This window comes from Patiria miniata, unplaced genomic scaffold (assembly GCF_015706575.1).
Source record: "Patiria miniata isolate m_02_andy unplaced genomic scaffold, ASM1570657v1 HiC_scaffold_8, whole genome shotgun sequence".
Classification (NCBI taxonomy): domain Eukaryota; kingdom Metazoa; phylum Echinodermata; class Asteroidea; order Valvatida; family Asterinidae; genus Patiria; species Patiria miniata.
This window is the reverse complement of record NW_024037075.1, coordinates 7,563,189-7,589,875: the sequence shown is the minus strand read 5'-3', so window position 1 is coordinate 7,589,875 and position 26,687 is coordinate 7,563,189. Positions and strand designations below refer to the sequence as shown.

Genomic DNA, 26,687 nt, shown 5'->3' with positions numbered 1-26,687 from the left:
CGTTTGGGATTGGTCGCTGTCTCCCTGGAGCTTCAAGGCGTGCACTTGGACTTCGGTGTTAAACTTGACGTCCAGTTTGGGGTTTTGGTCAGGGTTGTCCTCAGGATTGGACTGTAGCTCGAATGTCCAAGGTTTATCAGCGTTGATATCAGTTGACTGATCTTCAGACGCTGGAGTTGTAGAACGGCTACTCTCAAGTCCTTGCTCGCCGTCCATTGGTTCCATACAGTATCCTTGAAAGAAAGACATTCAGAATATCAGAATGTTGTTGGAATTGAAATGAGTTAGAGTTGGGAAATAAACCGCGGTCAATCAAGTACTTTGAATAGAGAATGCAAAAGCCATCTCACCAAAAGTATCGGGAAAATGCAAATTACCCCCCCCCCCCCGAAACCCCCCCCCCCCAACAACAACAACAACGCATACCTGCTGTGGTGGATGTAGAGGTCTGGGTAGTTGTTGTCACAACTGTTTAAGGAGAGAAAAATACAACATTGTGAGTGTTTTCAGGGTACAATTTCGCGCCAGTGACTGTTGATCTGTACAGAGAATGCCATCTAAAAATCTTGACATGCACTACTCTTTTTCGCGCAAGATTTGTTTTGCCGGAAAACGAAAGATGTTTACCTTTAGTCGTCGTTGCAGCCGGAGTTGTGGTCGTTATTTCTGTAAAAGACAAGAAGAGGAACGGATTAGAAAATGATATTATTCAATTGTCTTTAAAATATCCTAGCTAGAATATTTCATTGAGAAGCCTTGCGGTTACAGAAAAAATGCCAATGGAGAATCGATCTGAGCTTGAGTATCAAGACGTACCTTCCATGCAACCCAGGAAATCAACACGCAAACTTCCGGAGTCCTCTGTGTCAAGTGACACAATCTCCAGTCGAAGTTCTTCGATTCCAGTCACTGGAGTAGGCAAGATTGCAGTCATAGGCCTTCTACCATTCAGGGTGGCCTCGACAATCTGGGCAAGAAAACACAAATTTCATTTAGTTATAGAGGTTTGCAAGATTTGGGTATTTAGGACATGAATCGAGAGGTATATATCCATTTTTTTTTAAATTCTAGGTTGTCCTTGTGCAAAAGGAACCAGACTATTTTTCCTTCCAGCCCCGCTTTGGTTACATTGATTTTAATGGAAGCAATGAAATGGGTGCAACATGATAATGGTCTTTTGATTGATGAAGCTTATGGAAAAACTTACGAGTGGTTTGCCCGAGGAATCCAGTACATCAGTGTAAATTTGGGTTGATCGATCCCGGACCAACGGAACTATTCGGACCGTTTGGGATTGGTCGCTGTCTCCCTGGAGCTTCAAGGCGTGCACTTGGACTTCGGTGTTAAACTTGACGTCCAGTTTGGGGTTTTGGTCGCGGTTGTCCTCAGGATTGGACTGTAGCTCGAATGTCCAAGGTTTATCAGCGTTGATATCAGTTGACTGATCTTCAGACGCTGGAGTTGTAGAACGGCTACTCTCAAGTCCTTGCTCGCCGTCCATTGGTTCCATACAGTATCCTTGAAAGAAGGACATTCAGAATATCAGAATGTTGTTGGAATTGAAATGAGTTGGAGTTTGGAAATAAACCGCGGTCAATCAAGTACTTTGAATAGAGAATGCAAAAGCCATCTCACCAAAAGTATCGGGAAAATGCAAATCATCCCCCCCCCCGAAAAAAACACCACCAACAACAACAACAACAACGCATACCTGCTGTGGTGGATGTAGAGGTCTGGGTAGTTGTTGTCACAACTGTTTAAGGAGAGAAAAAAAACAACATTGTGAGTATTTTCAGGGTACAATTTCGCGCCAGTGACTGTTGATCTGTACAGAGAATGCCATCTAAAAATCTTGACATGCACTACTCTTTTTCGTGGAATATTTGTTTTGCCGGAAAACGAAGGATGTTTACCTTTAGTCGTCGTTGCAGCCGGAGTTGTGGTCGTTATTTCTGTAAAAGACAAGAAGAAGAACGGATTAGAAAATGATATTATTTAATTGTCTTTAAAATATCCCACCTAGAATATTTCATTGAGACGCCTTTGCGGTAACAGAAAAAATGCCGATGGAGAATCGATCTGAGCTTGAGTATCAAGACGTACCTTCCATGCAACCCAGGAAATCAACACGCAAACTTCCGGAGTCCTCTGTGTCAATTGACAAAATCTCCAGTCGAAGTTCTTCGATTCTAGTCACTGGAGTAGGCAAGATTGCAGTCACAGGCCTTCTACCATTCAGGGTGGCCTCGACAATCTGGGCAAGAAAACACAAATTTCATTTAGTTACAGAGGTTTGCAAGATTTGGATATTGAGGATAGAATCGAGAGATATATACCCATTTTTTTTTAAATTCTAGGTTGTCCTAGTGCAAAAAGGAACCAGACTATTTTTCCTTCCAGGCCCGCTTTGGTTACATTGATTTTAATGGAAGCAATGAAATGGGTGCAACATGATAATGGTCTTTTGATTGATGAAGCTTATGGAAAAACTTACGAGTGGTTTGCCCGAGGAATCCAGCACATCAGTGTAAATTTGGGTTGATCGATCCCGGACCAACGGAATTATTCGGACCGTTTGGGATTGGTCGCTGTCTCCCTGGAGCTTCAAGGCGTGCACTTGAACTTCGGTGTTAAACTTGACTTCCAGTTTGGGGTTTTGGTCGCGGTTGTCCTCAGGATTGGACTGTAGCTCGAATGTCCAAGGTTTATCAGCGTTGATATCAGTTGACTGATCTTCAGACGCTGGAGTTGTAGAACGGCTACTCTCAAGTCCTTGCTCGCCGTCCATTGGTTCCATACAGTATCCTTGAAAGAAGGACATTCAGAATATCAGAATGTTGTTGGAATTGAAATGAGTTGGAGTTTGGAAATAAACCGCGGTCAATCAAGTACTTTGAATAGAGAATGCAAAAGCCATCTCACCAAAAGTATCGGGAAAATGCAAATCATCCCCCCCCCCCGAAAAAAACACCACCAACAACAACAACAACAACGCATACCTGCTGTGGTGGATGTAGAGGTCTGGGTAGTTGTTGTCACAACTGTTTAAGGAGAGAAAAAAAACAACATTGTGAGTATTTTCAGGGTACAATTTCGCGCCAGTGACTGTTGATCTGTACAGAGAATGCCATCTAAAAATCTTGACATGCACTACTCTTTTTCGTGGAATATTTGTTTTGCCGGAAAACGAAGGATGTTTACCTTTAGTCGTCGTTGCAGCCGGAGTTGTGGTCGTTATTTCTGTAAAAGACAAGAAGAAGAACGGATTAGAAAATGATATTATTTAATTGTCTTTAAAATATCCCACCTAGAATATTTCATTGAGACGCCTTTGCGGTAACAGAAAAAATGCCGATGGAGAATCGATCTGAGCTTGAGTATCAAGACGTACCTTCCATGCAACCCAGGAAATCAACACGCAAACTTCCGGAGTCCTCTGTGTCAATTGACAAAATCTCCAGTCGAAGTTCTTCGATTCTAGTCACTGGAGTAGGCAAGATTGCAGTCACAGGCCTTCTACCATTCAGGGTGGCCTCGACAATCTGGGCAAGAAAACACAAATTTCATTTAGTTACAGAGGTTTGCAAGATTTGGATATTGAGGATAGAATCGAGAGATATATACCCATTTTTTTTTTAAATTCTAGGTTGTCCTAGTGCAAAAAGGAACCAGACTATTTTTCCTTCCAGGCCCGCTTTGGTTACATTGATTTTAATGGAAGCAATGAAATGGGTGCAACATGATAATGGTCTTTTGATTGATGAAGCTTATGGAAAAACTTACGAGTGGTTTGCCCGAGGAATCCAGCACATCAGTGTAAATTTGGGTTGATCGATCCCGGACCAACGGAATTATTCGGACCGTTTGGGATTGGTCGCTGTCTCCCTGGAGCTTCAAGGCGTGCACTTGAACTTCGGTGTTAAACTTGACTTCCAGTTTGGGGTTTTGGTCGCGGTTGTCCTCAGGATTGGACTGTAGCTCGAATATCCAAGGTTTATCAGCGTTGATATCAGTTGACTGATCTTCAGACGCTGGAGTTGTAGAACGGCTACTCTCAAGTCCTTGCTCGCCGTCCATTGCCTCCATACAGTATCCTTGAAAGAAAGACATTCAGAATATCAGAATGTTGTTGGAATTGAAATGAGTTGGAGTTTGGAAATAAACCGCGGTCAATCAAGTACTTTGAGCAGAGAATACAAAAGCCATCTCACCAAAAGTATCGGGAAATGCAAATACCCCCCACCCGAAAAAGAACCCCAACCCCAACAACAACAACAACAACGCATACCTGCTGTGGTGGATGTAGAGGTCTGGGTAGTTGTTGTCACAACTGTTTAAGGAGAGAAAAATACAACATTGTGAGTGTTTTGCCAAAGTTATAGAATCGAATAACGCTTTTGGACTATTTAGAGGTTATTTTAGGGAGCATCCAATTTCTAATATTATCTAAACATATAAATGATAAAATTAAAACAGTGCTCACCAGTTAGTAATACCTGAGCTTTCCATGCGTTCACCTTCATCAGGGGATACGCCACGAAAACTCGGGTTTTACTATACAAGGACATTTCATTATTTCTCACCAGGGGTATTATATAATATATACATATGTATAATATGAAACATACATCTCATGACTGATAATACACCAGCAGAAATGTCTTAAATCCTCAAAATTTAATACATACCTGGTCGCGTTGGCCGTGTTGTTGTTTTAATATCAGACCCTCCAGGACGACCTGAGTTAACGAAGAAAATACATTTATATCAACCTTTAGGTTTATCACATTATGACACGACACATATATTAAGTAAAATCCATAAATTAATCTGTAATGCATTATTCATTATTCTTCATTCATCAACTGTTATTGGATTCTTCGCTTCACACGAGGTTAATAATGGAATGACTGAACATTTGCGTGTAGTTGTTGCTGCTGGAGTAGTGGTTGAAGCTTCTGCTTGGATAGAAAAAAGAAAAGCAGATTCAAAATGGGAATATGAATCTGTTTGCACATCTCAAGTCGAAATATACATGCAGTAAATCTAGTAATAATATCATAAATCAGTAAAAAATGTAGCCCATCTTCACATACCTTCTCTGCAACCCAGGAAATCAACGCGCAAACTTCCCTCGTCACTGTCTCCAATGGACAAGATCTCAAGTCGCAGTTGTTTGATCCCGGTCACCGGAGAGGGCAAGATAAGAGTTACAGGCCTTTGACCATTAAGAGTCACCTCTTGAATCTGTCAGTTAAAAAAACAAGAATCTCTGAATTCCAATGACTTTCGAACAATTTTTTTCCACTTCAGCTTGAATTCAAATTTACCAATTCATTTCGAGAAATCTCTACCAAAAAAGAAATTGCTGCACTAACCAATGGCTTGCCAGAGGAGTCCAGTACATCACTGAAAGATTGAGTGTTGCTATAAAATACCGTCAGGATGATTCTAACTTCTGGACTTTCATTTGTATTTCCCTGCAGCTTCAAGGCATGTACTTCAACCTTTGTGTTGAATTGGACGTTCAATTTGGGGTTTTGGTCGCGGTTGTCCTCAGGATTGGACTGTAGCTCGAATGTCCAAGGTTTGTCAGCGTTGATATCAGTTGACTGATCTTCAGACGCTGGAGTTGTAGAACGGCTACTCTCAAGTCCTTGCTCGCCGTCCATTGCCTCCATACAGTATCCTTGAAAGAAAGACATTCAGAATATCAGAATGGTGTTGGAATTGAAATTAGTTGGAGTTGGGAAATAAACCGCGGTCAATCAAGTACTTTGAATAGAGAATGCAAAAGCCATCTCACCAAAAGTATCGGGAAAATGCAAATTACCCCCCACCCGAAAAAAACCCCAACAACAACAACAACAACGCATACCTGCTGTGGTGGATGTAGAGGTCTGGGTAGTTGTTGTCACAACTGTTTAAGGAGAGAAAAATACAACATTGTGAGTGTTTTCAGGGTACAATTTCGCGCCAGTGACTGTTGATCTGTACAGAGAATGCCATCTAAAAATCTTGACATGCACTACTCTTTTTTGTGCAATATTTGTTTTGCCGGAAAACGAAGGATGTTTACCTTTAGTCGTCGTTGCAGCCGGAGTTGTGGTCGTTATTTCTGTAAAAGACAAGAAGAGGAACGGATTAGAAAATGATATTATTCAATTGTCTTTAAAATATGCTAGCTAGAATATTTCATTGAGACGCCTTTGCGGTTACAGAAAAAATGCCGATGGAGAATCGATCTGAGCTTGAGTATCAAGACGTACCTTCCATGCAACCCAGGAAATCAACACGCAAACTTCCGGAGTCCTCTGTGTCAATTGACAGAATCTCCAGTCGAAGTTCTTCGATTCTAGTCACTGGAGTAGGCAAGATTGCAGTCACAGGCCTTCTACCATTCAGGGTGGCCTCGACAATCTGGGCAAGAAAACACAAATTTCATTTAGTTACAGAGGTTTGCAAGATTTGGATATTGAGGACAGAATCGAGAGATATATACCCATTTTTTTTTTAAATTCTAGGTTGTCCTAGTGCAAAAAGGAACCAGACTATTTTTCCTTCCAGGCCCGCTTTGGTTACATTGATTTTAATGGAAGCAATGAAATGGGTGCAACATGATAATGGTCTTTTGATTGATGAAGCTTATGGAAAAACTTACGAGTGGTTTGCCCGAGGAATCCAGCACATCAGTGTAAATTTGGGTTGATCGATCCCGGACCAACGGAATTATTCGGACCGTTTGGGATTGGTCGCTGTCTCCCTGGAGCTTCAAGGCGTGCACTTGAACTTCGGTGTTAAACTTGACGTCCAGTTTGGGGTTTTGGTCGCGGTTGTCCTCAGGATTGGACTGTAGCTCGAATATCCAAGGTTTATCAGCGTTGATATCAGTTGACTGATCTTCAGACGCTGGAGTTGTAGAACGGCTACTCTCAAGTCCTTGCTCGCCGTCCATTGCCTCCATACAGTATCCTTGAAAGAAAGACATTCAGAATATCAGAATGTTGTTGGAATTGAAATGAGTTGGAGTTTGGAAATAAACCGCGGTCAATCAAGTACTTTGAGCAGAGAATACAAAAGCCATCTCACCAAAAGTATCGGGAAATGCAAATACCCCCCACCCGAAAAAGAACCCCAACCCCAACAACAACAACAACAACGCATACCTGCTGTGGTGGATGTAGAGGTCTGGGTAGTTGTTGTCACAACTGTTTAAGGAGAGAAAAATACAACATTGTGAGTGTTTTGCCAAAGTTATAGAATCGAATAACGCTTTTGGACTATTTAGAGGTTATTTTAGGGAGCATCCAATTTCTAATATTATCTAAACATATAAATGATAAAATTAAAACAGTGCTCACCAGTTAGTAATACCTGAGCTTTCCATGCGTTCACCTTCATCAGGGGATACGCCACGAAAACTCGGGTTTTACTATACAAGGACATTTCATTATTTCTCACCAGGGTATTATATAATATATACATATGTATAATATGAAACATACATCTCATGACTGATAATACACCAGCAGAAATGTCTTAAATCCTCAAAATTTAATACATACCTGGTCGCGTTGGCCGTGTTGTTGTTTTAATATCAGACCCTCCAGGACGACCTGAGTTAACGAAGAAAATACATTTATATCAACCTTTAGGTTTATCACATTATGACACGACACATATATTAAGTAAAATCCATAAATTAATCTGTAATGCATTATTCATTATTCTTCATTCATCAACTGTTATTGGATTCTTCGCTTCACACGAGGTTAATAATGGAATGACTGAACATTTGCGTGTAGTTGTTGCTGCTGGAGTAGTGGTTGAAGCTTCTGCTTGGATAGAAAAAAGAAAAGCAGATTCAAAATGGGAATATGAATCTGTTTGCACATCTCAAGTCGAAATATACATGCAGTAAATCTAGTAATAATATCATAAATCAGTAAAAAATGTAGCCCATCTTCACATACCTTCTCTGCAACCCAGGAAATCAACGCGCAAACTTCCCTCGTCACTGTCTCCAATGGACAAGATCTCAAGTCGCAGTTGTTTGATCCCGGTCACCGGAGAGGGCAAGATAAGAGTTACAGGCCTTTGACCATTAAGAGTCACCTCTTGAATCTGTCAGTTAAAAAACAAGAATCTCTGAATTCCAATGACTTTCGAACAATTTTTTTCCACTTCAGCTTGAATTCAAATTTACCAATTCATTTCGAGAAATCTCTACCAAAAAAGAAATTGCTGCACTAACCAATGGCTTGCCAGAGGAGTCCAGTACATCACTGAAAGATTGAGAGTTGCTATAAAATACCGTCAGGATGATTCTAACTTCTGGACTTTCATTTGTATTTCCCTGCAGCTTCAAGGCATGTACTTCAACCTTTGTGTTGAATTGGACGTTCAATTTGGGGTTTTGGTCGCGGTTGTCCTCAGGATTGGACTGTAGCTCGAATGTCCAAGGTTTGTCAGCGTTGATATCAGTTGACTGATCTTCAGACGCTGGAGTTGTAGAACGGCTACTCTCAAGTCCTTGCTCGCCGTCCATTGCCTCCATACAGTATCCTTGAAAGAAAGACATTCAGAATATCAGAATGGTGTTGGAATTGAAATTAGTTGGAGTTGGGAAATAAACCGCGGTCAATCAAGTACTTTGAATAGAGAATGCAAAAGCCATCTCACCAAAAGTATCGGGAAAATGCAAATTACCCCCCACCCGAAAAAAACCCCAACAACAACAACAACAACGCATACCTGCTGTGGTGGATGTAGAGGTCTGGGTAGTTGTTGTCACAACTGTTTAAGGAGAGAAAAATACAACATTGTGAGTGTTTTCAGGGTACAATTTCGCGCCAGTGACTGTTGATCTGTACAGAGAATGCCATCTAAAAATCTTGACATGCACTACTCTTTTTTGTGCAATATTTGTTTTGCCGGAAAACGAAGGATGTTTACCTTTAGTCGTCGTTGCAGCCGGAGTTGTGGTCGTTATTTCTGTAAAAGACAAGAAGAGGAACGGATTAGAAAATGATATTATTCAATTGTCTTTAAAATATGCTAGCTAGAATATTTCATTGAGACGCCTTTGCGGTTACAGAAAAAATGCCGATGGAGAATCGATCTGAGCTTGAGTATCAAGACGTACCTTCCATGCAACCCAGGAAATCAACACGCAAACTTCCGGAGTCCTCTGTGTCAATTGATAGAATCTCCAGTCGAAGTTCTTCGATTCTAGTCACTGGAGTAGGCAAGATTGCAGTCACAGGCCTTCTACCATTCAGGGTGGCCTCGACAATCTGGGCAAGAAAACACAAATTTCATTTAGTTACAGAGGTTTGCAAGATTTGGGTATTTAGGACATGAATCGAGAGGTATATACCCAATTTTTTTTTAAATTCTAGGTTATCGTAGTGCAAAAAGGAACCAGACTATTTTTCCTTCCAGCCCCGCTTTGGTTACATTGATTTTAACCGAAGCAATGAAATGGGTGCAACATGATAATGGTCTTTTGATTGATGAAGCTTATGGAAGAACTTACGAGTGGTTTGCCCGAGGAATCCAGCACATCAGTGTAAATTTGGGTTGATCGATCCCGGACCAACGGAATTATTCGGACCGTTTGGGATTGGTCGCTGTCTTCCTGGAGCTTCAAGGCGTGCACTTGGACTTCGGTGTTAAACTTGACGTCCAGTTTGGGGTTTTGGTCGCGGTTGTCCTCAGGATTGGACTGTAGCTCGAATGTCCAAGGTTTATCAGCGTTGATATCAGTTGACTGATCTTCAGACGCTGGAGTTGTAGAACGGCTACTCTCAAGTCCTTGCTCGCCGTCCATTGGCTCCATACAGTATCCTTGAAAGAAAGACATTCAGAATATCAGAATGTTGTTGGAATTGAAATGAGTTGGAGTTTGGAAATAAACCGCGGTCAATCAAGTACTTTGAACAGAGAATGCAAAAGCCATCTCACCAAAAGTATCTGGAAAATGCAAATACCCCCAACCCGAAAAAAACCCCAACAACAACAACAACAACAACAACAACAACGCATACCTGCTGTGGTGGATGTAGAGGTCTGGGTAGTTGTTGTCACAACTGTTTAAGGAGAGAAAAAACAACATTGTGAGTGTTTTCAGGGTACAATTTCGCGCCAGTGACTGTTGATCTGTAAGAGAATGCCATCTAAAAATCTTGACATGCACTACTCTTTTTCGTGCAATATTTGTTTTGCCGGAAAATGAAAGATGTTTACCTTTAGTCGTCGTTGCAGCCGGAGTTGTGGTCGTTATTTCTGTAAAAGACAAGAAGAAGAACGGATTAGAAAATGATATTATTCAATTGTCTTTTAAAATTTCATTTAGAACCCTTTGCGGTTACAGAAAAAATGCCAATGGAGAATCGATCTGAGCTTGAGTATCAAGACGTACCTTCCATGCAACCCAGGAAATCAACACGCAAACTTCCGGAGTCCTCTGTGTCAATTGACAGAATCTCCAGTCGAAGTTCTTCGATTCTAGTCACTGGAGTAGGCAAGATTGCAGTCACAGGCCTTCTACCATTCAGGGTGGCCTCGACAATCTGGGCAAGAAAACACAAATTTCATTTAGTTACAGAGGTTTGCAAGATTTGGGTATTTAGGACATGAATCGAGAGGTATATACCCAATTTTTTTTTAAATTCTAGGTTATCGTAGTGCAAAAAGGAACCAGACTATTTTTCCTTCCAGCCCCGCTTTGGTTACATTGATTTTAATGGAAGCAATGAAATGGGTGCAACATGATAATGGTCTTTTGATTGATGAAGCTTATGGAAAAACTTACGAGTGGTTTGCCCGAGGAATCCAGCACATCAGTGTAAATTTGGGTTGATCGATCCCGGACCAACGAAATTATTCGGACCGTTTGGGATTGGTCGCTGTCTCCCTGGAGCTTCAAGGCGTGCACTTGGACTTCGGTGTTAAACTTGACGTCCAGTTTGGGGTTTTGGTCGCGGTTGTCCTCAGGATTGGACTGTAGCTCGAATGTCCAAGGTTTATCAGCGTTGATATCAGTTGACTGATCTTCAGACGCTGGAGTTGTAGAACGGCTACTCTCAAGTCCTTGCTCGCCGTCCATTGCCTCCATACAGTATCCTTGAAAGAAAGACATTCAGAATATCAGAATGTTGTTGGAATTGAAATTAGTTGGAGTTGGGAAATAAACCGCGGTCAATCAAGTACTTTGAATAGAGAATGCAAAAGCCATCTCACCAAAAGTATCGGGAAAATGCAAATTACCCCCCCCCCCCGAAAAAAAACCCAACAACAACAACAACAACAACGCATACCTGCTGTGGTGGATGTAGAGGTCTGGGTAGTTGTTGTCACAACTGTTTAAGGAGAGAAAAATACAACATTGTGAGTGTTTTCAGGGTACAATTTCGCGCCAGTGACTGTTGATCTGTACAGAGAATGCCATCTAAAAATCTTGACATGCACTACTCTTTTTCGTGCAATATTTGTTTTGCCGGAAAACGAAGGATGTTTACCTTTAGTCGTCGTTGCAGCCGGAGTTGTGGTCGTTATTTCTGTAAAAGACAAGAAGAGGAACGGATTAGAAAATGATATTATTCAATTGTCGTTAAAATATCCTAGCTAGAATATTTCATTGAGACGCCTTTGCGGTTACAGAAAAAATGCCGATGGAGAATCGATCTGAGCTTGAGTATCAAGACGTACCTTCCATGCAACCCAGGAAATCAACACGCAAACTTCCGGAGTCCTCTGTGTCAATTGACAAAATCTCCAGTCGAAGTTCTTCGATTCTAGTCACTGGAGTAGGCAAGATTGCAGTCACAGGCCTTCTACCATTCAGGGTGGCCTCGACAATCTGGGCAAGAAAACACAAATTTCATTTAGTTACAGAGGTTTGCAAGATTTGGGTATTTAGGACATGAATCGAGAGGTATATACCCAATTTTTTTTTTTAAATTCTAGGTTGTCCTAGTGCAAAAAGGAACCAGACTATTTTTCCTTCCAGCCCCGCTTTGGTTACATTGATTTTAATGGAAGCAATGAAATGGGTGCAACATGATAATGGTCTTTTGATTGATGAAGCTTATGGAAAAACTTACGAGTGGTTTGCCCGAGGAATCCAGCACATCAGTGTAAATTTGGGTTGATCGATCCCGGACCAACGAATTATTCGGACCGTTTGGGATTGGTCGCTGTCTCCCTGGAGCTTCAAGGCGTGCACTTGGACTTCGGTGTTAAACTTGACGTCCAGTTTGGGGTTTTGGTCGCGGTTGTCCTCAGGATTGGACTGTAGCTCGAATGTCCAAGGTTTATCAGCGTTGATATCAGTTGACTGATCTTCAGACGCTGGAGTTGTAGAACGGCTACTCTCAAGTCCTTGCTCGCCGTCCATTGGCTCCATACAGTATCCTTGAAAGAAAGACATTTAGAATATCAGAATGTTGCTGGAATTGAAATTAGTTGGAGTTGGGAAATAAACCGCGGTCAATCAAGTACTTTGAATAGAGAATGCAAAAGCCATCTCACCAAAAGTATCGGAAAAATGCAAATTCCCCCCCCCCGAAAAAAACCCCAACAACAACAACAACAACAACAACGCATACCTGCTGTGGTGGATGTAGAGGTCTGGGTAGTTGTTGTCACAACTGTTTAAGGAGAGAAAAATACAACATTGTGAGTGTTTTCAGGGTACAATTTCGCGCCAGTGACTGTTGATCTGTACAGAGAATGCCATCTAAAAATCTTGACATGCACTACTCTTTTTCGTGTAATATTTGTTTTGCCGGAAAACGAAGGATGTTTACCTTTAGTCGTCGTTGCAGCCGGAGTTGTGGTCGTTATTTCTGTAAAAGACAAGAAGAGGAACGGATTAGAAAATGATATTATTCAATTGTCTTTTAAATATCCTAGCTAGAAAATTTCATTTAAAAGCCTTTGCGGTTACAGAAAAAAATGCCAATGGAGAATCGATCTGAGCTTGAGTATCAAGACGTACCTTCCATGCAACCCAGGAAATCAACACGCAAACTTCCGGAGTCCTCTGTGTCAATTGACAAAATCTCCAGTCGAAGTTCTTCGATTCTAGTCACTGGAGTAGGCAAGATTGCAGTCACAGGCCTTCTACCATTCAGGGTGGCCTCGACAATCTGGGCAAGAAAACACAAATTTCATTTAGTTACAGAGGTTTGCAAGATTTGGGTATTTAGGACATGAATCGAGAGGTATTTACCCAATTTATTTTTAAATTCTAGGTGATCCTAGTGCAAAAAGGAACCAGACTATTTTTCCTTCCAGCCCCGCTTTGGTTACATTGATTTTAATGGAAGCAATGAAATGGGTGCAACATGATAATGGTCTTTTGATTGATGAAGCTTATGGAAGAACTTACGAGTGGTTTGCCCGAGGAATCCAGCACATCAGTGTAAATTTGGGTTGATCGATCCCGGACCAACGGAATTATTCGGACCGTTTGGGATTGGTCGCTGTCTCCCTGGAGCTTCAAGGCGTGCACTTGGACTTCGGTGTTAAACTTGACGTCCAGTTTGGGGTTTTGGTCGCGGTTGTCCTCAGGATTGGACTGTAGCTCGAATGTCCAAGGTTTATCAGCGTTGATATCAGTTGACTGATCTTCAGACGCTGGAGTTGAAGAACGGATACTCTCAAGTCCTTGCTCGCCGTCCATTGGCTCCATACAGTATCCTTGAAAGAAAGACATTTAGAATATCAGAATGTTGCTGGAATTGAAATTAGTTGGAGTTGGGAAATAAACCGCGGTCAATCAAGTACTTTGAATAGAGAATGCAAAAGCCATCTCACCAAAAGTATCGGAAAAATGCAAATTCCCCCCCCCCGAAAAAAACCCCAACAACAACAACAACAACAACAACAACGCATACCTGCTGTGGTGGATGTAGAGGTCTGGGTAGTTGTTGTCACAACTGTTTAAGGAGAGAAAAATACAACATTGTGAGTGTTTTCAGGGTACAATTTCACGCCAGTGACTGTTGATCTGTACAGCGAATGCCATCTAAAAATCTTGACATGCACTACTCTTTTTCGTGTAATATTTGTTTTGCCGGAAAACGAAGGATGTTTACCTTTAGTCGTCGTTGCAGCCGGAGTTGTGGTCGTTATTTCTGTAAAAGACAAGAAGAGGAACGGATTAGAAAATGATATTATTCAATTGTCTTTTAAATATCCTAGCTAGAAAATTTCATTTAAAAGCCTTTGCGGTTACAGAAAAAAATGCCAATGGAGAATCGATCTGAGCTTGAGTATCAAGACGTACCTTCCATGCAACCCAGGAAATCAACACGCAAACTTCCGGAGTCCTCTGTGTCAATTGACAAAATCTCCAGTCGAAGTTCTTCGATTCTAGTCACTGGAGTAGGCAAGATTGCAGTCACAGGCCTTCTACCATTCAGGGTGGCCTCGACAATCTGGGCAAGAAAACACAAATTTCATTTAGTTACAGAGGTTTGCAAGATTTGGGTATTTAGGACATGAATCGAGAGGTATATACCCAATTTATTTTTAAATTCTAGGTGATCCTAGTGCAAAAAGGAACCAGACTATTTTTCCTTCCAGCCCCGCTTTGGTTACATTGATTTTAATGGAAGCAATGAAATGGGTGCAACATGATAATGGTCTTTTGATTGATGAAGCTTATGGAAGAACTTACGAGTGGTTTGCCCGAGGAATCCAGCACATCAGTGTAAATTTGGGTTGATCGATCCCGGACCAACGGAATTATTCGGGCCGTTTGGGATTGGTCGCTGTCTCCCTGGAGCTTCAAGGCGTGCACTTGGACTTCGGTGTTAAACTTGACGTCCAGTTTGGGGTTTTGGTCGCGGTTGTCCTCAGGATTGGACTGTAGCTCGAATGTCCAAGGTTTATCAGCGTTGATATCAGTTGACTGATCTTCAGACGCTGGAGTTGAAGAACGGATACTCTCAAGTCCTTGCTCGCCGTCCATTGGCTCCATACAGTATCCTTGAAAGAAAGACATTTAGAATATCAGAATGTTGCTGGAATTGAAATTAGTTGGAGTTGGGAAATAAACCGCGGTCAATCAAGTACTTTGAATAGAGAATGCAAAAGCCATCTCACCAAAAGTATCGGAAAAATGCAAATTCCCCCCCCCCCGAAAAAAAACCCAACAACAACAACAACAACAACAACAACGCATACCTGCTGTGGTGGATGTAGAGGTCTGGGTAGTTGTTGTCACAACTGTTTAAGGAGAGAAAAATACAACATTGTGAGTGTTTTCAGGGTACAATTTCGCGCCAGTGACTGTTGATCTGTACAGCGAATGCCATCTAAAAATCTTGACATGCACTACTCTTTTTCGTGTAATATTTGTTTTGCCGGAAAACGAAGGATGTTTACCTTTAGTCGTCGTTGCAGCCGGAGTTGTGGTCGTTATTTCTGTAAAAGACAAGAAGAGGAACGGATTAGAAAATGATATTATTCAATTGTCTTTTAAATATCCTAGCTAGAAAATTTCATTTAAAAGCCTTTGCGGTTACAGAAAAAATGCCAATGGAGAATCGATCTGAGCTTGAGTATCAAGACGTACCTTCCATGCAACCCAGGAAATCAACACGCAAACTTCCGGAGTCCTCTGTGTCAATTGACAAAATCTCCAGTCGAAGTTCTTCGATTCTAGTCACTGGAGTAGGCAAGATTGCAGTCACAGGCCTTCTACCATTCAGGGTGGCCTCGACAATCTGGGCAAGAAAACACAAATTTCATTTAGTTACAGAGGTTTGCAAGATTTGGGTATTTAGGACATGAATCGAGAGGTATATACCCAATTTTTTTTTAAATTCTAGGTGATCCTAGTGCAAAAAGGAACCAGACTATTTTTCCTTCCAGCCCCGCTTTGGTTACATTGATTTTAATGGAAGCAATGAAATGGGTGCAACATGATAATGGTCTTTTGATTGATGAAGCTTATGGAAAAACTTACGAGTGGTTTGCCCGAGGAATCCAGCACATCAGTGTAAATTTGGGTTGATCGATCCCGGACCAACGGAATTATTCGGACCGTTTGGATTGGTCGCTGTCTCCCTGGAGCTTCAAGGCGTGCACTTGGACTTCGGTGTTAAACTTGACGTCCAGTTTGGGGTTTTGGTCGCGGTTGTCCTCAGGATTGGACTGTAGCTCGAATATCCAAGGTTTATCAGCGTTGATATCAGTTGACTGATCTTCAGACGCTGGAGTTGTAGAACGGCTACTCTCAAGTCCTTGCTCGCCGTCCATTGGCTCCATACAGTATCCTTGAAAGAAAGACATTCAGAATATCAGAATGTTGCTGGAATTGAAATGAGTTGGAGTTTGGAAATAAACCGCGGTCAATCAAGTACTTTGAACAGAGAATGCAAAAGCCATCTCTCCAAAAGTATCGGGAAAATGCAAATACCCCCCACCCGAAAAAGAACCCCAACAACAACAACAACAACAACAACGCATACCTGCTGTGGTGGATGTAGAGGTCTGGGTAGTTGTTGTCACAACTGTTTAAGGAGAGAAAAATACAACATTGTGAGTGTTTTCAGGGTACAATTTCGCGCCAGTGACTGTTGATCTGTACAGAGAATGCCATCTAAAAATCTTGACATGCACTACTCTTTTTCGTGCAATATTTGTTTTGCCGGAAAACGAAAGATGTTTACCTTTAGTCGTCGTTGCAGCCGGAGTTGTGGTCGTTATTTCTGTAAAAGACAAGAAGAAAAACGGATTAGAAAATGATATTATTTAATTGTCTTTAAAATATCCCACCTAGAATATTTCATTGAGACGCCTTTGCGGTAACAGAAAAAATGCCGATGGAGAATCGATCTGAGCTTGAGTATCAAGACGTACCTTCCATGCAACCCAGGAAATCAACACGCAAACTTCCAGAGTCCTCTGTGTCAATTGACAAAATCTCCAGTCGAAGTTCTTCGATTCTAGTCACTGGAGTAGGCAAGATTGCAGTCACAGGCCTTCTACCATTCAGGGTGGCCTCGACAATCTGGGCAAGAAAACACAAATTTCATTTAGTTACAGAGGTTTGCAAGATTTGGATATTTAGGACATGAATCGAGAGATATATACCCATTTTTTTTTTAAATTCTAGGTTGTCCTAGTGCAAAAAGGAACCAGACTATTTTTCCTTCCAGGCCCGCTTTGGTTACATTGATTTTAATGGAAGCAATGAAATGGGTGCAACATGATAATGGTCTTTTGATTGATGAAGCTTATGGAAAAACTTACGAGTGGTTTGCCCGAGGAATCCAGCACATCAGTGTAAATTTGGGTTGATCGATCCCGGACCAACGGAATTATTCGGACCGTTTGGGATTGGTCGCTGTCTCCCTGGAGCTTCAAGGCGTGCACTTGAACTTCGGTGTTAAACTTGACGTCCAGTTTGGGTTTTGGTCGCGGTTGTCCTCAGGATTGGACTGTAGCTCGAATATCCAAGGTTTATCAGCGTTGATATCAGTTGACTGATCTTCAGACGCTGGAGTTGTAGAACGGCTACTCTCAAGTCCTTGCTCGCCGTCCATTGCCTCCATACAGTATCCTTGAAAGAAAGACATTCAGAATATCAGAATGTTGTTGGAATTGAAATGAGTTGGAGTTTGGAAATAAACCGCGGTCAATCAAGTACTTTGAGCAGAGAATACAAAAGCCATCTCACCAAAAGTATCGGGAAATGCAAATTCCCCCCCCCCCGAAAAAACCCCAACAACAACAACAACAACAACAACGCATACCTGCTGTGGTGGATGTAGAGGTCTGGGTAGTTGTTGTCACAACTGTTTAAGGAGAGAAAAATACAACATTGTGAGTGTTTTGCCAAAGTTATAGAATCGAATAACGCTTTTGGACTATTTAGAGGTTATTTTAGGGAGCATCCAATTTCTAATATTATCTAAACATATAAATGATAAAATTAAAACAGTGCTCACCAGTTAGTAATACCCGAGCTTTCCATGCGTTCACCTTCATCAGGGGATACGCCACGAAAACTCGGGTTTTACTATACAAGGACATTTCATTATTTCTCACCAGGGGTATTATATAATATATACATATGTATAATATGAAACATACATCTCATGACTGATAATACACCAGCAGAAATGTCTTCAATCCTCAAAATTTAATACATACCTGGTCGCGTTGGCCGTGTTGTTGTTTTAATATCAGACCCTCCAGGACGACCTGAGTTAACGAAGAAAATACATTTATATCAACCTTTAGGTTTATCACATTATGACACGACACATATATTAAGTAAAATCCATAAATTAATCTGTAATGCATTATTCATTATTCTTCATTCATCAACTGTTATTGGATTCTTCGCTTCACACGAGGTTAAAAATGGAATGACTGAACATTTGCGTGTAGTTGTTGCTGCTGGAGTAGTGGTTGAAGCTTCTGCTTGGATAGAAAAAAGAAAAGCAGATTCAAAATGGGAATATGAATCTGTTTGCACATCTCAAGTCGAAATATACATGCAGTAAATCTAGTAATAATATCATAAATCAGTAAAAAATGTAGCCCATCTTCACATACCTTCTCTGCAACCCAGGAAATCAACGCGCAAACTTCCCTCGTCACTGTCTCCAATGGACAAGATCTCAAGTCGCAGTTGTTTGATCCCGGTCACCGGAGAGGGCAATATAAGAGTTACAGGCCTTTGACCATTAAGAGTCACCTCTTGAATCTGTCAGTTAAAAAACAAGAATCTCTGAATTCCAATGACTTTCGAACAATTTTTTTCCACTTCAGCTTGAATTCAAATTTACCAATTCATTTCGAGAAATAACTACCAAAAAAGAAATTGCTGCACTAACCAATGGCTTGCCAGAGGAGTCCAGTACATCACTGAAAGATTGAGTGTTGCTATCAAATACCGTCAGGATGATTCTAACTTCTGGACTTTCATTTGTATTTCCCTGCAGCTTCAAGGCATGTACTTCAACCTTTGTGTTGAATTGGACGTTCAATTTGGGGTTTTGGTCGCGGTTGTCCTCAGGATTGGACTGTAGCTCGAATGTCCAAGGTTTGTCAGCGTTGATATCAGTTGACTGATCTTCAGACGCTGGAGTTGTAGAACGGCTACTCTCAAGTCCTTGCTCGCCGTCCATTGCCTCCATACAGTATCCTTGAAAGAAAGACATTCAGAATATCAGAATGGTGTTGGAATTGAAATTAGTTGGAGTTGGGAAATAAACCGCGGTCAATCAAGTACTTTGAATAGAGAATGCAAAAGCCATCTCACCAAAAGTATCGGGAAAATGCAAATTACCCCCCACCCGAAAAAAACCCCAACAACAACAACAACAACGCATACCTGCTGTGGTGGATGTAGAGGTCTGGGTAGTTGTTGTCACAACTGTTTAAGGAGAGAAAAATACAACATTGTGAGTGTTTTCAGGGTACAATTTCGCGCCAGTGACTGTTGATCTGTACAGAGAATGCCATCTAAAAATCTTGACATGCACTACTCTTTTTCGTGCAATATTTGTTTTGCCGGAAAACGAAGGATGTTTACCTTTAGTCGTCGTTGCAGCCGGAGTTGTGGTCGTTATTTCTGTAAAAGACAAGAAGAGGAACGGATTAGAAAATGATATTATTCAATTGTCTTTAAAATATGCTAGCTAGAATATTTCATTGAGACGCCTTTGCGGTTACAGAAAAAATGCCGATGGAGAATCGATCTGAGGTTGAGTATCAAGACGTACCTTCCATGCAACCCAGGAAATCAACACGCAAACTTCCGGAGTCCTCTGTGTCAAATGACAGAATCTCCAGTCGAAGTTCTTCGATTCTAGTCACTGGAGTAGGCAAGATTGCAGTCACAGGCCTTCTACCATTCAGGGTGGCCTCGACAATCTGGGCAAGAAAACACAAATTTCATTTAGTTACAGAGGTTTGCAAGATTTGGGTATTTAGGACATGAATCGAGAGGTATATACCCAATTTTTTTTTAAATTCTAGGTTATCGTAGTGCAAAAAGGAACCAGACTATTTTTCCTTCCAGCCCCGCTTTGGTTACATTGATTTTAATGGAAGCAATGAAATGGGTGCAACATGATAATGGTCTTTTGATTGATGAAGCTTATGGAAAAACTTACGAGTGGTTTGCCCGAGGAATCCAGCACATCAGTGTAAATTTGGGTTGATCGATCCCGGACCAACGGAATTATTCGGACCGTTTGGGATTGGTCGCTGTCTCCCTGGAGCTTCAAGGCGTGCACTTGAACTTCGGTGTTAAACTTGACGTCCAGTTTAGGGTTTTGGTCGCGGTTGTCCTCAGGATTGGACTGTAGCTCGAATGTCCAAGGTTTATCAGCGTTGATATCAGTTGACTGAGCTTCAGACGCTGGAGTTGTAGAACGGCTACTCTCAAGTCCTTGCTCGCCGTCCATTGGCTCCATACAGTATCCTTGAAAGAAAGACATTCAGAATATCAGAATGTTGTTGGAATTGAAATGAGTTGGAGTTTGGAAATAAACCGCGGTCAATCAAGTACTTTGAACAGAGAATGCAAAAGCCATCTCTCCAAAAGTATCTGGAAAATGCAAATACCCCCAACCCGAAAAAAACCCCAACAACAACAACAACAACAACAACAACGCATACCTGCTGTGGTGGATGTAGAGGTCTGGGTAGTTGTTGTCACAACTGTTTAAGGAGAGAAAAAAACAACATTGTGAGTAATTCAGGGTACAATTTCGCGCCAGTGACTGTTGATCTGTTTAAGAGAATGCCATCTAAAAATCTTGACATGCACTACTCTTTTTCGTGCAATATTTGTTTTGCCGGAAAATGAAAGATGTTTACCTTTAGTCGTCGTTGCAGCCGGAGTTGTGGTCGTTATTTCTGTAAAAGACAAGAAGAAGAACGGATTAGAAAATGATATTATTCAATTGTCTTTTAAAATTTCATTTAGAACCCTTTGCGGTTACAGAAAAAATGCCAATGGAGAATCGATCTGAGCTTGAGTATCAAGACGTACCTTCCATGCAACCCAGGAAATCAACACGCAAACTTCCAGAGTCCTCTGTGTCAATTGACAGAATCTCCAGTCGAAGTTCTTCGATTCTAGTCACTGGAGTAGGCAAGATTGCAGTCACAGGCCTTCTACCATTCAGGGTGGCCTCGACAATCTGGGCAAGAAAACACAAATTTCATTTAGTTACAGAGGTTTGCAAGATTTGGGTATTTAGGACATGAATCGAGAGGTATATACCCAATTTTTTTTTAAATTCTAGGTTATCGTAGTGCAAAAAGGAACCAGACTATTTTTCCTTCCAGCCCCGCTTTGGTTACATTGATTTTAATGGAAGCAATGAAATGGGTGCAACATGATAATGGTCTTTTGATTGATGAAGCTTATGGAAAAACTTACGAGTGGTTTGCCCGAGGAATCCAGCACATCAGTGTAAATTTGGGTTGATCGATCCCGGACCAACGGAATTATTCGGACCGTTTGGGATTGGTCGCTGTCTCCCTGGAGCTTCAAGGCGTGCACTTGAACTTCGGTGTTAAACTTGACGTCCAGTTTAGGGTTTTGGTCGCGGTTGTCCTCAGGATTGGACTGTAGCTCGAATGTCCAAGGTTTATCAGCGTTGATATCAGTTGACTGATCTTCAGACGCTGGAGTTGTAGAACGGCTACTCTCAAGTCCTTGCTCGCCGTCCATTGGCTCCATACAGTATCCTTGAAAGAAAGACATTTAGAATATCAGAATGTTGCTGGAATTGAAATTAGTTGGAGTTGGGAAATAAACCGCGGTCAATCAAGTACTTTGAATAGAGAATGCAAAAGCCATCTCACCAAAAGTATCGGGAAAATGCAAATTACCCCCCCCCCCGAAAAAAACCCCAACAACAACAACAACAACAACAACAACGCATACCTGCTGTGGTGGATGTAGAGGTCTGGGTAGTTGTTGTCACAACTGTTTAAGGAGAGAAAAATACAACATTGTGAGTGTTTTCAGGGTACAATTTCGCGCCAGTGACTGTTGATCTGTACAGAGAATGCCATCTAAAAATCTTGACATGCACTACTCTTTTTCGTGCAATATTTGTTTTGCCGGAAAACGAAGGATGTTTACCTTTAGTCGTCGTTGCAGCCGGAGTTGTGGTCGTTATTTCTGTAAAAGACAAGAAGAGGAACGGATTAGAAAATGATATTATTCAATTGTCTTTTAAATATCCTAGCTAGAAAATTTCATTTAAAAGCCTTTGCGGTTACAGAAAAAATGCCAATGGAGAATCGATCTGAGCTTGAGTATCAAGACGTACCTTCCATGCAACCCAGGAAATCAACACGCAAACTTCCGGAGTCCTCTGTGTCAATTGACAAAATCTCCAGTCGAAGTTCTTCGATTCTAGTCACTGGAGTAGGCAAGATTGCAGTCACAGGCCTTCTACCATTCAGGGTGGCCTCGACAATCTGGGCAAGAAAACACAAATTTCATTTAGTTACAGAGGTTTGCAAGATTTGGGTATTTAGGACATGAATCGAGAGGTATATACCCAATTTTTTTTAAATTCTAGGTGATCCTAGTGCAAAAAGGAACCAGACTATTTTTCCTTCCAGCCCCGCTTTGGTTACATTGATTTTAATGGAAGCAATGAAATGGGTGCAACATGATAATGGTCTTTTGATTGATGAAGCTTATGGAAGAACTTACGAGTGGTTTGCCCGAGGAATCCAGCACATCAGTGTAAATTTGGGTTGATCGATCCCGGACCAACGGAATTATTCGGACCGTTTGGGATTGGTCGCTGTCTCCCTGGAGCTTCAAGGCGTGCACTTGGACTTCGGTGTTAAACTTGACGTCCAGTTTGGGGTTTTGGTCGCGGTTGTCCTCAGGATTGGACTGTAGCTCGAATGTCCAAGGTTTATCAGCGTTGATATCAGTTGACTGATCTTCAGACGCTGGAGTTGTAGAACGGCTACTCTCAAGTCCTTGCTCGCCGTCCATTGCCTCCATACAGTATCCTTGAAAGAAAGACATTTAGAATATCAGAATGTTGCTGGAATTGAAATTAGTTGGAGTTGGGAAATAAACCGCGGTCAATCAAGTACTTTGAATAGAGAATGCAAAAGCCATCTCACCAAAAGTATCGGGAAAATGCAAATTACTCCCCCCCCCCCCGAAAAAACCCCCAACAACAACAACAACAACAACAACGCATACCTGCTGTGGTGGATGTAGAGGTCTGGGTAGTTGTTGTCACAACTGTTTAAGGAGAGAAAAATACAACATTGTGAGTGTTTTCAGGGTACAATTTCGCGCCAGTGACTGTTGATCTGTACAGCGAATGCCATCTAAAAATCTTGACATGCACTACTCTTTTTCGTGTAATATTTGTTTTGCCGGAAAACGAAGGATGTTTACCTTTAGTCGTCGTTGCAGCCGGAGTTGTGGTCGTTATTTCTGTAAAAGACAAGAAGAGGAACGGATTAGAAAATGATATTATTCAATTGTCTTTTAAATATCCTAGCTAGAAAATTTCATTTAAAAGCCTTTGCGGTTACAGAAAAAAATGCCAATGGAGAATCGATCTGAGCTTGAGTATCAAGACGTACCTTCCATGCAACCCAGGAAATCAACACGCAAACTTCCGGAGTCCTCTGTGTCAATTGACAAAATCTCCAGTCGAAGTTCTTCGATTCTAGTCACTGGAGTAGGCAAGATTGCAGTCACAGGCCTTCTACCATTCAGGGTGGCCTCGACAATCTGGGCAAGAAAACACAAATTTCATTTAGTTACAGAGGTTTGCAAGATTTGGGTATTTAGGACATGAATCGAGAGGTATATACCCAATTTATTTTTAAATTCTAGGTGATCCTAGTGCAAAAAGGAACCAGACTATTTTCCTTCCAGCCCCGCTTTGGTTACATTGATTTTAATGGAAGCAATGAAATGGGTGCAACATGATAATGGTCTTTTGATTGATGAAGCTTATGGAAGAACTTACGAGTGGTTTGCCCGAGGAATCCAGCACATCAGTGTAAATTTGGGTTGATCGATCCCGGACCAACGGAATTATTCGGGCCGTTTGGGATTGGTCGCTGTCTCCCTGGAGCTTCAAGGCGTGCACTTGGACTTCGGTGTTAAACTTGACGTCCAGTTTGGGGTTTTGGTCGCGGTTGTCCTCAGGATTGGACTGTAGCTCGAATGTCCAAGGTTTATCAGCGTTGATATCAGTTGACTGATCTTCAGACGCTGGAGTTGAAGAACGGATACTCTCAAGTCCTTGCTCGCCGTCCATTGGCTCCATACAGTATCCTTGAAAGAAAGACATTTAGAATATCAGAATGTTGCTGGAATTGAAATTAGTTGGAGTTGGGAAATAAACCGCGGTCAATCAAGTACTTTGAATAGAGAATGCAAAAGCCATCTCACCAAAAGTATCGGAAAAATGCAAATTCCCCCCCCCCCCGAAAAAAAACCCGACAACAACAACAACAACAACGCATACCTGCTGTGGTGGATGTAGAGGTCTGGGTAGTTGTTGTCACAACTGTTTAAGGAGAGAAAAATACAACATTGTGAGTGTTTTCAGGGTACAATTTCGCGCCAGTGACTGTTGATCTGTACAGCGAATGCCATCTAAAAATCTTGACATGCACTACTCTTTTTCGTGTAATATTTGTTTTGCCGGAAAACGAAGGATGTTTACCTTTAGTCGTCGTTGCAGCCGGAGTTGTGGTCGTTATTTCTGTAAAAGACAAGAAGAGGAACGGATTAGAAAATGATATTATTCAATTGTCTTTTAAATATCCTAGCTAGAAAATTTCATTTAAAAGCCTTTGCGGTTACAGAAAAAAATGCCAATGGAGAATCGATCTGAGCTTGAGTATCAAGACGTACCTTCCATGCAACCCAGGAAATCAACACGCAAACTTCCGGAGTCCTCTGTGTCAATTGACAAAATCTCCAGTCGAAGTTCTTCGATTCTAGTCACTGGAGTAGGCAAGATTGCAGTCACAGGCCTTCTACCATTCAGGGTGGCCTCGACAATCTGGGCAAGAAAACACAAATTTCATTTAGTTACAGAGGTTTGCAAGATTTGGGTATTTAGGACATGAATCGAGAGGTATATACCCAATTTTTTTTTAAATTCTAGGTGATCCTAGTGCAAAAAGGAACCAGACTATTTTTCCTTCCAGCCCCGCTTTGGTTACATTGATTTTAATGGAAGCAATGAAATGGGTGCAACATGATAATGGTCTTTTGATTGATGAAGCTTATGGAAAAACTTACGAGTGGTTTGCCCGAGGAATCCAGCACATCAGTGTAAATTTGGGTTGATCGATCCCGGACCAACGGAATTATTCGGACCGTTTGGGATTGGTCGCTGTCTCCCTGGAGCTTCAAGGCGTGCACTTGGACTTCGGTGTTAAACTTGACGTCCAGTTTGGGGTTTTGGTCGCGGTTGTCCTCAGGATTGGACTGTAGCTCGAATATCCAAGGTTTATCAGCGTTGATATCAGTTGACTGATCTTCAGACGCTGGAGTTGTAGAACGGCTACTCTCAAGTCCTTGCTCGCCGTCCATTGGCTCCATACAGTATCCTTGAAAGAAAGACATTCAGAATATCAGAATGTTGCTGGAATTGAAATGAGTTGGAGTTTGGAAATAAACCGCGGTCAATCAAGTACTTTGAACAGAGAATGCAAAAGCCATCTCTCCAAAAGTATCGGGAAAATGCAAATACCCCCCACCCGAAAAAGAACCCCAACAACAACAACAACAACAACAACGCATACCTGCTGTGGTGGATGTAGAGGTCTGGGTAGTTGTTGTCACAACTGTTTAAGGAGAGAAAAATACAACATTGTGAGTGTTTTCAGGGTACAATTTCGCGCCAGTGACTGTTGATCTGTACAGAGAATGCCATCTAAAAATCTTGACATGCACTACTCTTTTTCGTGCAATATTTGTTTTGCCGGAAAACGAAAGATGTTTACCTTTAGTCGTCGTTGCAGCCGGAGTTGTGGTCGTTATTTCTGTAAAAGACAAGAAGAAAAACGGATTAGAAAATGATATTATTTAATTGTCTTTAAAATATCCCAGCTAGAATATTTCATTGAGACGCCTTTGCGGTAACAGAAAAAATGCCGATGGAGAATCGATCTGAGCTTGAGTATCAAGACGTACCTTCCATGCAACCCAGGAAATCAACACGCAAACTTCCAGAGTCCTCTGTGTCAATTGACAAAATCTCCAGTCGAAGTTCTTCGATTCTAGTCACTGGAGTAGGCAAGATTGCAGTCACAGGCCTTCTACCATTCAGGGTGGCCTCGACAATCTGGGCAAGAAAACACAAATTTCATTTAGTTACAGAGGTTTGCAAGATTTGGATATTTAGGACATGAATCGAGAGATATATACCCATTTTTTTTTTAAATTCTAGGTTGTCCTAGTGCAAAAAGGAACCAGACTATTTTTCCTTCCAGGCCCGCTTTGGTTACATTGATTTTAATGGAAGCAATGAAATGGGTGCAACATGATAATGGTCTTTTGATTGATGAAGCTTATGGAAAAACTTACGAGTGGTTTGCCCGAGGAATCCAGCACATCAGTGTAAATTTGGGTTGATCGATCCCGGACCAACGGAATTATTCGGACCGTTTGGGATTGGTCGCTG

At 41.5% G+C, this 26,687-nt stretch overlaps 12 long non-coding RNA genes across 12 annotated transcripts; all 12 read right to left on the bottom strand.

The window, feature by feature from the left end:
• Window positions 1-8,527: 8,527 nt before the first annotated feature.
• Window positions 8,528-8,996, bottom strand: LOC119719515. Its single transcript, XR_005269965.1, has 3 exons — window positions 8,956-8,996; window positions 8,755-8,796; window positions 8,528-8,565 (listed from the first exon to the last, which is right to left on the bottom strand). It is a non-coding gene; the product is annotated as an uncharacterized LOC119719515 (long non-coding RNA).
• Window positions 8,997-11,089: 2,093 nt separating this feature from the next.
• Window positions 11,090-11,563, bottom strand: LOC119719509. The gene is made up of 3 exons (XR_005269959.1): window positions 11,523-11,563; window positions 11,322-11,363; window positions 11,090-11,127 (listed from the first exon to the last, which is right to left on the bottom strand). It is a non-coding gene; the product is annotated as an uncharacterized LOC119719509 (long non-coding RNA).
• Window positions 11,564-12,376: 813 nt separating this feature from the next.
• On the bottom strand, window positions 12,377-12,853 carry LOC119719525. The gene is made up of 3 exons (XR_005269975.1): window positions 12,813-12,853; window positions 12,612-12,653; window positions 12,377-12,417 (listed from the first exon to the last, which is right to left on the bottom strand). It is a non-coding gene; the product is annotated as an uncharacterized LOC119719525 (long non-coding RNA).
• Window positions 12,854-13,648: 795 nt separating this feature from the next.
• On the bottom strand, window positions 13,649-14,146 carry LOC119719503. The gene is made up of 3 exons (XR_005269954.1): window positions 14,106-14,146; window positions 13,905-13,946; window positions 13,649-13,707 (listed from the first exon to the last, which is right to left on the bottom strand). It is a non-coding gene; the product is annotated as an uncharacterized LOC119719503 (long non-coding RNA).
• Window positions 14,147-14,941: 795 nt separating this feature from the next.
• LOC119719504 lies at window positions 14,942-15,440 on the bottom strand. Its single transcript, XR_005269955.1, has 3 exons — window positions 15,400-15,440; window positions 15,199-15,240; window positions 14,942-15,000 (listed from the first exon to the last, which is right to left on the bottom strand). It is a non-coding gene; the product is annotated as an uncharacterized LOC119719504 (long non-coding RNA).
• An 811-nt stretch (window positions 15,441-16,251) lies between these two features.
• Window positions 16,252-16,729, bottom strand: LOC119719526. Its single transcript, XR_005269976.1, has 3 exons — window positions 16,689-16,729; window positions 16,488-16,529; window positions 16,252-16,292 (listed from the first exon to the last, which is right to left on the bottom strand). It is a non-coding gene; the product is annotated as an uncharacterized LOC119719526 (long non-coding RNA).
• A 2,407-nt stretch (window positions 16,730-19,136) lies between these two features.
• Window positions 19,137-19,605, bottom strand: LOC119719512. Its single transcript, XR_005269962.1, has 3 exons — window positions 19,565-19,605; window positions 19,364-19,405; window positions 19,137-19,174 (listed from the first exon to the last, which is right to left on the bottom strand). It is a non-coding gene; the product is annotated as an uncharacterized LOC119719512 (long non-coding RNA).
• Window positions 19,606-20,417: 812 nt separating this feature from the next.
• Window positions 20,418-21,119, bottom strand: LOC119719418. The gene is made up of 4 exons (XR_005269928.1): window positions 21,032-21,119; window positions 20,857-20,895; window positions 20,656-20,697; window positions 20,418-20,458 (listed from the first exon to the last, which is right to left on the bottom strand). It is a non-coding gene; the product is annotated as an uncharacterized LOC119719418 (long non-coding RNA).
• Window positions 21,120-21,694: 575 nt separating this feature from the next.
• LOC119719528 lies at window positions 21,695-22,176 on the bottom strand. The gene is made up of 3 exons (XR_005269978.1): window positions 22,136-22,176; window positions 21,935-21,976; window positions 21,695-21,735 (listed from the first exon to the last, which is right to left on the bottom strand). It is a non-coding gene; the product is annotated as an uncharacterized LOC119719528 (long non-coding RNA).
• Window positions 22,177-22,990: 814 nt separating this feature from the next.
• LOC119719511 lies at window positions 22,991-23,469 on the bottom strand. The gene is made up of 3 exons (XR_005269961.1): window positions 23,429-23,469; window positions 23,228-23,269; window positions 22,991-23,028 (listed from the first exon to the last, which is right to left on the bottom strand). It is a non-coding gene; the product is annotated as an uncharacterized LOC119719511 (long non-coding RNA).
• A 794-nt stretch (window positions 23,470-24,263) lies between these two features.
• On the bottom strand, window positions 24,264-24,757 carry LOC119719498. The gene is made up of 3 exons (XR_005269950.1): window positions 24,717-24,757; window positions 24,516-24,557; window positions 24,264-24,322 (listed from the first exon to the last, which is right to left on the bottom strand). It is a non-coding gene; the product is annotated as an uncharacterized LOC119719498 (long non-coding RNA).
• An 813-nt stretch (window positions 24,758-25,570) lies between these two features.
• LOC119719529 lies at window positions 25,571-26,048 on the bottom strand. The gene is made up of 3 exons (XR_005269979.1): window positions 26,008-26,048; window positions 25,807-25,848; window positions 25,571-25,611 (listed from the first exon to the last, which is right to left on the bottom strand). It is a non-coding gene; the product is annotated as an uncharacterized LOC119719529 (long non-coding RNA).
• Window positions 26,049-26,687: the final 639 nt, after the last annotated feature.